The sequence below is a fragment of the Phoca vitulina genome, unplaced genomic scaffold, assembly GCF_004348235.1.
Source record: "Phoca vitulina isolate PV1807 unplaced genomic scaffold, GSC_HSeal_1.0 scaffold5, whole genome shotgun sequence".
Lineage (NCBI taxonomy): Eukaryota > Metazoa > Chordata > Mammalia > Carnivora > Phocidae > Phoca > Phoca vitulina.
In genome coordinates, this window is record NW_022589708.1 from 575360 (window position 1) to 584802 (window position 9443).

Sequence of the window (9443 nt, forward strand, 5' to 3'; positions counted from 1 at the left end):
GAGGGGCCGGAGGTGTGCGCGCACCTGGAGAGGGGCCGGAGGTGTGCAACGTGCCAGTGTGCGCGCACACTCGGAGAAGGGCAGGCGGTGTGTACGTGTCGGTGTGCGTGCACACTCCGAGAGGAACCAGAAGTGTGCGCGCACACTCGGAGAGGGGCCAGGTGTGTGCAGAGGTGGGGGGGCAAGTGTGTGTGCACGGGTGTGCGCAAGGGAGAGAGGCCCCCAGGTGTGTGCATGGGCACATGGGTGTGTTTGTGGGTGTGTGTTTATGCAGGCGGAAGGAGGGTAGATCTTGTGCGCACAGGTGTTTATGCGGAGAGGGGGTTGGGGGTGTGCACATGCAGGGGTGCATGTCCTTGGAGGAGAGGGCAGAGGTGTGTGCACACTCGGATAGAGGCCAGCTGTGTGCGGGTGTGGATGTACAGACACAGAGGAAGAAGGGCCGCTGTGTGCACACGTGGAGAAGAGGTGGTGTGTGTGCACATGTGTGCAAGCGTCCTTGTGGAAGAGAAAGGCTGACTGGGTTTGTGCAGTGAGCCCATGTGCAAGTGTAGGTGCACAGAGAAGTTAGGGTGTGCATGCACACAGCGCAGCAGGCCCTGTCCACCTGTGGGGCCGGTGGTCTCCATGCCTACGCCCCGCCTACACCTGATTCCCCGCATCCCCGTGGGGTGCTCAGGACGGAAATCAGGCAGCCTGTTTGCTCCCCATCACTGGGTGGGCCTGGTGGACCCTGAGTCCTGGAGACGACTCCTCCCTGGAGCCCACCACCTGCAGGGCCATGGCATTGCCCACCCCACCCTCCACCCCCCAGACTAGAGACCCAGCAGAGGGTGGGCTGGAGTCGGAAGTTCCGGGCTGCCTGGCCATGTGCGATGAGGAGCAGAGCAAAGGCCTCTCTCCACGGTGAGGGCAGCTGTTACTCCATTACTCCCCAGCACGGTTCGTGTCCACTCCTACTTCTCTGCCAACCGGCCTCTTCTGCTAACACTGGGCTCAGCGTTGGTTTCTTGAAGACAGCAGAAATAGGTGCCTTTGTGCAGATTAGCACAGAATGGGCACCAAAGGGTAATGGGGGAGAGGCAAAATCCTGCACATTCCTGCCTGCAGAATGGTCTTATTTCTCTGCTGGTGCAGTTTATACCACTCTTGGCCCCTTAGCAGGTCCCTGGGGTGTCGGAACCCGCACCCTCCATGTTGTCCCTCTAGTGGTCATGTGTCCTACCTCCATTCTCCTTGCATAGTATCTCTTTATTTTTTACTGTATTTGAATATTCACCCCCAGGCAGCAGCTGGAAGCCCCACTCCCAGCCCTTGGACCCAAGTACACAGGGCAGCAAGCCTCTCAGTAAGAGCTGGGGGCTCAGGAAGAAACAGGATCAGAGTACAGAATCTTAAACCTCTCCCCACGAATTCAAGATTCCAGTAATTCTAGTGGCGCCTGGGTGGCTCAGTCAGGCATCTGCCTTCGGCTCAGGTCATTATCTTGGGGTCCTGGGATAGCCCTGCATCGGGCTCCCTGCTCAGTAGGGAGCCTGTTTCTCCCTCTGCCTCTTCCTCTGCCTACTTGTGATCTGTCAAATAAATTTTAAAAATCTTAAAAAAAAAAAAAGATTCCAGTAATTCAACAACATTCACACAGGATAACTACCCCTAATATTCTAAGTAATGTCTGCACAGAAATCACTGTTGAAATATGCCAAATTCGCAAGAGCTCCCACAGCAGGTAACAGCTCAAGAGGCTCTGGTTTTTCTTGGGAAAAGGGCAAAAAGTTGGTTGGGGTTTTTATTTTTTGACTCTCTATAATCATACCACAGAACCCTCATTTCTGTGTTAAAATGTAGCAGAATTTCTAAAATTTTTGGGTGCAGATCCAAGTATTTCCGGCTGCTGCACTCCCTTGAAGTCTCTTCTGGGTTGAAGAAATGCGACCTTGTTGATGGGTGATGAGCTGGCAAGTGCCTGCATCCGCCTGACCCTCCAGGACCCACTCTGTATCTGCAGCATGGGTTCAGGAAGCGCGACGTTTGGGTGTTGACCTGGCCCCTTCTCGGGCGCTGCCGTTCAGCCCTGTGTCATCACCCGCAGTACTGTTCTGTGTTTATTAGAACAAAGTGATTAGATCCTTCCCGGGAAAATTCCGCATCTCCCCAAAGCTTCCTCTTTCTTTGTGGGCCTGCCCTGTTGAGTCTCAGGGGGCGATGCAAACCCTTACCCCCAAACTCCCCATCCCATTAAACTGTTCTTTTTAAGAGAGAATGTGTTCTAACCCCTTGAAAATTGAAATTCTGAGCGTTTGTTAAATATCCGATTTCCCTCCTTGATGACACGGTCCTATCTCCAGCCTTCCTGTTTTCCACCTTCTTGGATCACAATATGGTGACATCAAGACATGGGAAGACAGGGATGGGGACAGGGGCTCAAGGAAGTTATATAGGAGAATGTTCTAATGTGGACAAGGGACATTTTCTCATTCTTTGCTAAAATATACAGGCATTTTTAGAAAACTTTGTTCTGCTTATTTGTGGGTATCATAAAATATCACTAAATCAGTGTGCTTCCTCAACCTCAAGATAAATCCCCTGGCCCTCTCCAGAGAGGCCATGGCTTCTAAGCCCCATTGACCGAGAAATTCTGCAGCCCCCACCCCACCTCCTAGACACGTGGAGACATCCTTACTCTTCTTACATCATGATTCATTTTGAAAATTTCTGGTCAAATTTCTTGGGAAGAGGGCCAGTACTGGACCGTCTTGTATATTAGGCTACCAGCACTTATTCACATCTTAAAAGACTTGCATGAGCGTTTGCAGGCTGAAGCCACAGTCCTTTGGAAATTACTTCTCAGATCTGGCAAATTCTAGACCACGGCATCCAGTTCACTCAAGTTGATCTCACCAGCCTGTTTACTGTTCAGACCCTTTTCCTTTTTTTTTTTTTTTTTAAGATTTTATTTATTTATTTGACAGAGAGAGACACAGTGAGAGAGGGAACACAAGCAGGGGGAGTGGGAGAGGGAGAAGCAGGTTCCCCGCTGAGCAGGGAGCCCGATGCGGGGCTCGATCCCAGGACCCCGGGATCATGATCCGAGCCGAAGTCAGACGCTTAACGACTGAGCCACCCAGGCGCCCCTGGACCCTTTTCCTTTATTTACCCTTTGCCTGCAGTGCTCTCTGGCTTCTACAATGCGAGAAATCCCCCTCGGTCATTGTCATTTAACCCCACAGCCCTTCTGAAGGGCTCCTCCTGGGAGACCACACCACCCTGGCTAAGACGGCAACAAGATTATTTTCTATGGAATCCTACAATGTGAGGTGGAAATACCCATGTTGTCCTTATGTCACGTCCTTCCTCCATAGAATCCAGTTACCATCACGGAAGCCTTCGCACGGGTTTTGGGAAACTTGACTTCATGTACAACCAAAGGCCTTTGGTCATTTCTCTGCTACCTGTTTGCTGATCTTACAGATGAGGAGAGGGGCCTTCCAGCCCACCTGCTACAATGAAGCTGACATGAAAAGGGAAGCCAAATGGCCTCAGATAAGTAATCTCAGCCTCTCTGATGCTCAAATTCAGCTGAGAAATAGAAATAGAGATCTTTGGTAAGAAGACAAACAACGGTTTCATAAGTTTTACCTCTCCTGCATTCCTCCCCAAACTCTGATTGCTGATATTGTACAGATGAATAAGATAGAGGATTGCTAAAATAGGACAGGCAGATTTGCAGACAATCTGGGCTCAGAAGCAACACGCAGAGGCCAGGGAAGCTGAGCTGCCCCCCTCGATCTGGCTGGGGCAGGAGCACCAACATGCGAACTGTGCCTCGGAGACCAGAATGATTTAAACTGGTCTAAATGGAACTGCTGTTCTAGAGTCAATATCGTGTACAGAAGCCTAGGAATGGGTGGGCTTCCTCCAATGCTCTAGCTTTTGGTGGTGGTGACACTTCCCGGGGCGGGGGGGGGGGGGGGGGGGGGGGGGGGGGGGGCTGCCTCCTGCCAATAGTTAATGCGGGCGGATTTCTTTTATTTATTTATTTATTTATTTATTTATTTATTTATTTATTTGACAGAGAGAGAGAGAGGGAACACAAGCAGGGGGAGCGGGAGAGGGAGAAGCAGGCTTCCCGCGGAGCAGGGAGCCTGATGCGGGGCTCGATCCCAGGGTCCCGGGATCATGACCTGAGCCAAAGGCAGATGCTTAACAACTGAGCCACCCAGGCGCCCCAGAGTGATATTTTAAAAATGGATGATCGTGCTCCTTCCTGCTTAAAATTTTTCAGTTTGCAACCTGCTTTTGGGTTGATAAGAACCTAGGGGCACGGAGATGGACAGACTGCAAGCGAGGCTCCTCTTCAGTGCACTGCTGGTTCACACAGGGTAGACAGAGTCCTGGGCACCTAACCCTGGAGAAGGTTGCATGAGCGCTGGAGACAAATGTGTGTGCTGATGTCGCTAGGCTGAGTTAGGTCCAATCGGTCTGTAGTGTGGTGCAGGGCCTCCAAGTTCTTGCTGGCCTTCTGTCTGGTGTTGTGCCCATTGCTGGAGGTGGGGCGTCGAGGTCCCCTATGTTGTTGTAGAACTGCCTATGTCTCCCTTAAGCTGTCAGGGCTTGCTGCCTTTATTTAGAAGCACTAATGTCTAATGTGTATATATATGTATTTGTTTTTTAAGTTTTATTTATTTAGTAGTCTCTACACCCCACGTGGGGCTTGAACTCACATGCTCTTCGACTGAGCCAGCCCGGTGCCCCTAGTGTATATATTTGTATTTATAATTGTTATATCTTCTTGTGAACTCACCCTTTATCACAGTCACATTTTATTATTATTATCATTACAGAATGTCCTTTGTCTCATGTAACAATTTTTTTAAAGATTTATGTATCTGAGAGAGAGAGAGCGCATGTGCGTGTGTGTGAGCCAGGGGAGGGGCGGAGGGAGAGAATCGAAAGCAGACTCCCCACTGAGTGTGGAGCCCAGCGCGGGACTCGATCCCACAACCCAGAGATCATGACCTGAGCAAAATCAAGGGCCAGGAGCTTTGCCAACTGAGCCACCCAGGCGCCCCTCTTATAACAATTTTTTACTAAAATCTATCTTGTCTGATATTAGCATAGCCACTTCATTCTCTTTTGGTCACTAATTGTGAGTAAAATCGTTTTCCATTCTCTCACTTTCAATCTATGAGTCCTTAGATCAAGATCAAGTCTTCTAGGCAGCATATAGCTGGATCCTGCTTGTTATCCATTCTGCCAATCTATGTTTTTTGATCCATTTACACAAGTATACCTTATTTGCTCAATATATAGATTTATAATTCTTTTATGCATTTGTCTGTTAAATCAGACAGGAAATTAAAAGTGGAGCTACAAGCCAAGAATACAATAATTTGCCTATGTATTCACCCTTACCAGAGGTCTTTGTTTCTTCACATGGCCTCTGGCTATGTCTAGTGTCCTTCTGTCCCAACCTGAAGGGTTTCTCTGCAGCATCTCTTGTGGGACAGCTCTAGTGGAAATAAACTCTTTCTGCTTTTGTCTATCTGGAAATGTCTTACTTTCTCCCTTATTTTTGAAGCACAGTTTTTCCGGATACAGAATCCTTGATTGGCAGGTTGTTTGGGGTTTTTCCCCCAACATTTTAAGTATGTTATCCTTCTGCCTTCTGGCATCCATGGCTTCTGATAAGAAATTGGCTGTTAGTCTTACTAAGGATCCCTTGTAAGTGATGAGTCACATCTCATTGCTTTAAAGATTCTATGTCTTTGTCTTTGAGTTTGATTATAATGTGTTTCAGTGTGGGTCTCTGAGTTTATCCCACTTGGAGTTCATTGGGCTTCTTGGATTTATAGTCATATCTTTCATCAAATTATACACCATGACCAAGTGGGATTTATTCCAAGGATGCAAATATTTTTCAACATAAGAGAATCAATTAATGTAACACATCACATTAAAGAACTATACACACACACACACACAAGTATATCTTTAGATATGTCTATGTCAATGTTCATTGCAGCATTATTCACAATAGTCAAAAGGAGGAAACAACCTCAGTGCCCATCAGCAGGTGAGTGGATAAAAAAATGTGGTGTAAATATGTAAAATGGAATATTATTCAACCATATAAAGGAATGAAATTCTGACACATGCTACAACATGGATGAACCTTGAAAATACTATAGTAAGTGCAATAAGTAAGACACAAAATGGCAAACAGTGTATGATTCTACTTATATGAAATATCTAGAATAGGCAACTTAATAGAGACATAAAGTAGATTAGTGGTTACCAGTGACTGAGGGTAGTAGAGAATGGGGAGAGGTACTGTTTAATAGTCACAGAGTTTCTGTTTTGGGTGATGCAAAGTTTTGAAATAGATAGTAGTAATGGTTACACAACATTGTGAGTTTAATTAATACCATTGAATTGTACACTTAAAAATAGGCAAAAGGCAAATTTTATGATGTATATTTTACTACAATTTTAGAAAATATAAAAAAACCATTGAATTGTACATTTTAAATCGGTGAATTTGATGGCATATGAATTATAGCTCAATAAAACTATTTTCTTTAAAAAAGCTATAAAGGACAATTGGGGAAGATTACATATGTTCCAAAAATTAGATAAGAGAAGACATTGTTATTTTGCTCAGTATGACAATGGTGTTGTGATAGTGTAGGTGCTTATCTTTTTTCTTAGAAGTGGCATGGTGATGAACTGAGTTACTAAGCATCATGATGCCAATACTTTACTTTTGGATGGTTGGGGAGAAAATGTATGTGTGTCTTTCAGATGGGAGAGGAGGAGGAGGAGAGAGAGAAAGAGAGAGTCGGGGGAATAATGATAACAGTTGTTTAGATATGGGTGTGTATTTTACTATTTGCTCAACTTCACTGTATTTTTTAAAAGATTTTATTTCTTTGAGAAAGAGAACATGAGTGGGGGGGGCAGAGGAAGGAGAGGGACAAGCAGACTCCCCACTGAGTGAGGAGCCCAATGCAGGGCTCCATCCCAGGACCCTGAGATCATGACCTGAGCTGCAGTCAGACGCTTAACCGACAGAGCCACCCAGGCACCCCATCAAACTCACTGTACTTTGAAACTTTCAAAATAGTTGGGAGAAAAATCCCATTCTGTTCAACATTAATCAGAAGGTTCTAACCAGTGCAATAAGGCAAGAAAAAGAAATTGAGGCATAAATATTGAAAAGGAAGAACTTAAACTATCTTTATTCCTAGATGATATGATTGCATATGTGGAATATCACAGGAATCTACTAAAACTAACCAGTAAATTTAGCAGATTCTCTAGAAATAAGACCTGTGCAATAAAATTAATATGTTTCTATATAACAACAAACTATTGGAAAACAATTTTAAATATTGTTTAAAATAGCATGAAGAATATCAGCTTATTGGGAATTAATTTAGATGTACAAAGATCTATAGAAAAAATATAAAACACTGCTTAAAAAATCTAAAGTAGACCCGACACTTTGGAGATATATCATATTCTTGGATTGGGAGACTCAGTATTATTAAGATGCCCATTCTTTCCAAACTAACCTATAGACAATACCATCTCAATCAAAATCTCAACATTATTTTGGAAGAAATTAGAAACCTGATTTTTGGGGGAAAAATAGACTTCACTTTTATAGCAATTTTAAGTTCATAGCAAAACTGAGCAGAAAGTACAGAAAGTTCTCATATACCCTCTGCCCTGCACCTACACACAAATTCTGCCCAAATTTTAAATGGGCAGAGTCACTACCCTCCCCCCACTACCCAAATTCTGCACCACAGTGGTACATTTGCTAAAATCAGTGAAAGTGCATTGGCACGGCATAATCACCCAAAGTCCGTGGTTTACATTGGGGTCCACGCTTGGTCTCGTACATTCTATAGTTTTGGCAAATGTAAAATGACATGTATAGAATCACACTGATCCTGCCCTAAAAAGCTTCTGTATTCCACTTCTTCATCCTCCCTCCCTACTAAGTCTTGGCAACTATTGACCTTTTCACTGTCTCTACAGTTTTGCCTTTTCCAGAATGTCATATACTTGGAACCTTACAGTATGTAGCCTTTCAGACTGGTTTCTTTCCCTTAGCAATAAGGCTTGATAGCCTATTTACTTTCAGCACTAAATAACAATCAATTGTCTGGATGTACCACAATCTTTTTATACATTCACCTACTGAAGGACATCTTAGTTGCTTCCAGGTTTGGCAATTATGAACAAAGCTGCTATAAACATGTATGTGCAAGTTATTGTGTGGACATGTTTTCAACTCATTTGGGTGACTATCAAAGAGCATGATTGCTGGGTCTATGGTAAGAGTATGTTTAGTTTTGTCAGCGACTGCCAAACTGTCTTCCAAAGTGCTGTATCTTGCATTCCCAGCAGCAAGGAGTGAGAGTTCCTATTGTCCTGCATCCTTATCAGCATTGGTGTTGTCCGTGTTAGATTTTGGCCATTCTAACAGGTGTGTAGTGGAATCTCATTGTTGTGTTAATTTGCAATTTCCTAATGACATATGTGGAGCATCTTTTCATTATGCTTGTTTGCCATATATGTATTTATGTGGGTCTATTTCTGGGCTCTCTATTCTGTCCCATTGATCTGTCTATTCTTCTGCTAATACCACAGTCTTGATTACTGTAGCTTTACAGGAGGTCTTGAAGTTGGATAGTGTCAGTCCTCGAACTTTGTTCTTCTCCTTCAACATTGTTTTGGCTATTCTGAGTCTTTTGCCTCTACATATAAATGTTAGAATCAGTTTGCCAATGTCTACACAAAAACTTGCTGGGACTTTGATTGGGATTGCACTGAATCTATAGTTAAAGTTGGGAAGAACTACATACTGACGTTATGAATGAGGCTTCTGATTCATGAACATGAATATCTCTCCATTTATTTATAGTTCTTTGATATCTTTCATCAGAGTTTTATAGTTTTTCTCATGTAGATTCTATACATATTTTGTTACATTTATACCTAAGAATTTCATTTTGGGGGTACTAATGTAAGTGGTATTATATTTTTTTATTTCAAACTCTACTTGTTCATTGCTGGTATATAAGTGATTGACTTTTGTATACTAAACTTGTATCCTGTAACTTTGTTATAATTGCTTATTAACTCCAGAGTTTCTTGGCAACTCTTGGATTTGCTACACAGACAATCATGTCATCTGCCAAGACAGTTTTATTTCTTTCTTACCAATCTTTGTACATTTTTTCTTTTTGTTCTTTTTTTTTGGTTGTCTTTTTGCATTAGCTAGGACTTCCAGTATAATGTTGAAAAGGAGGGGTGAGAGAGAACATTCTTGCCTTGTTCTTTTTTTTTTTTTTTAAGATTTTTTTTATTTATGAGAGAGAGGGTGTGTGGGGGGGGGGGGGGGAGGGGCAGAGGGAGAGGGAGAAGCAGGC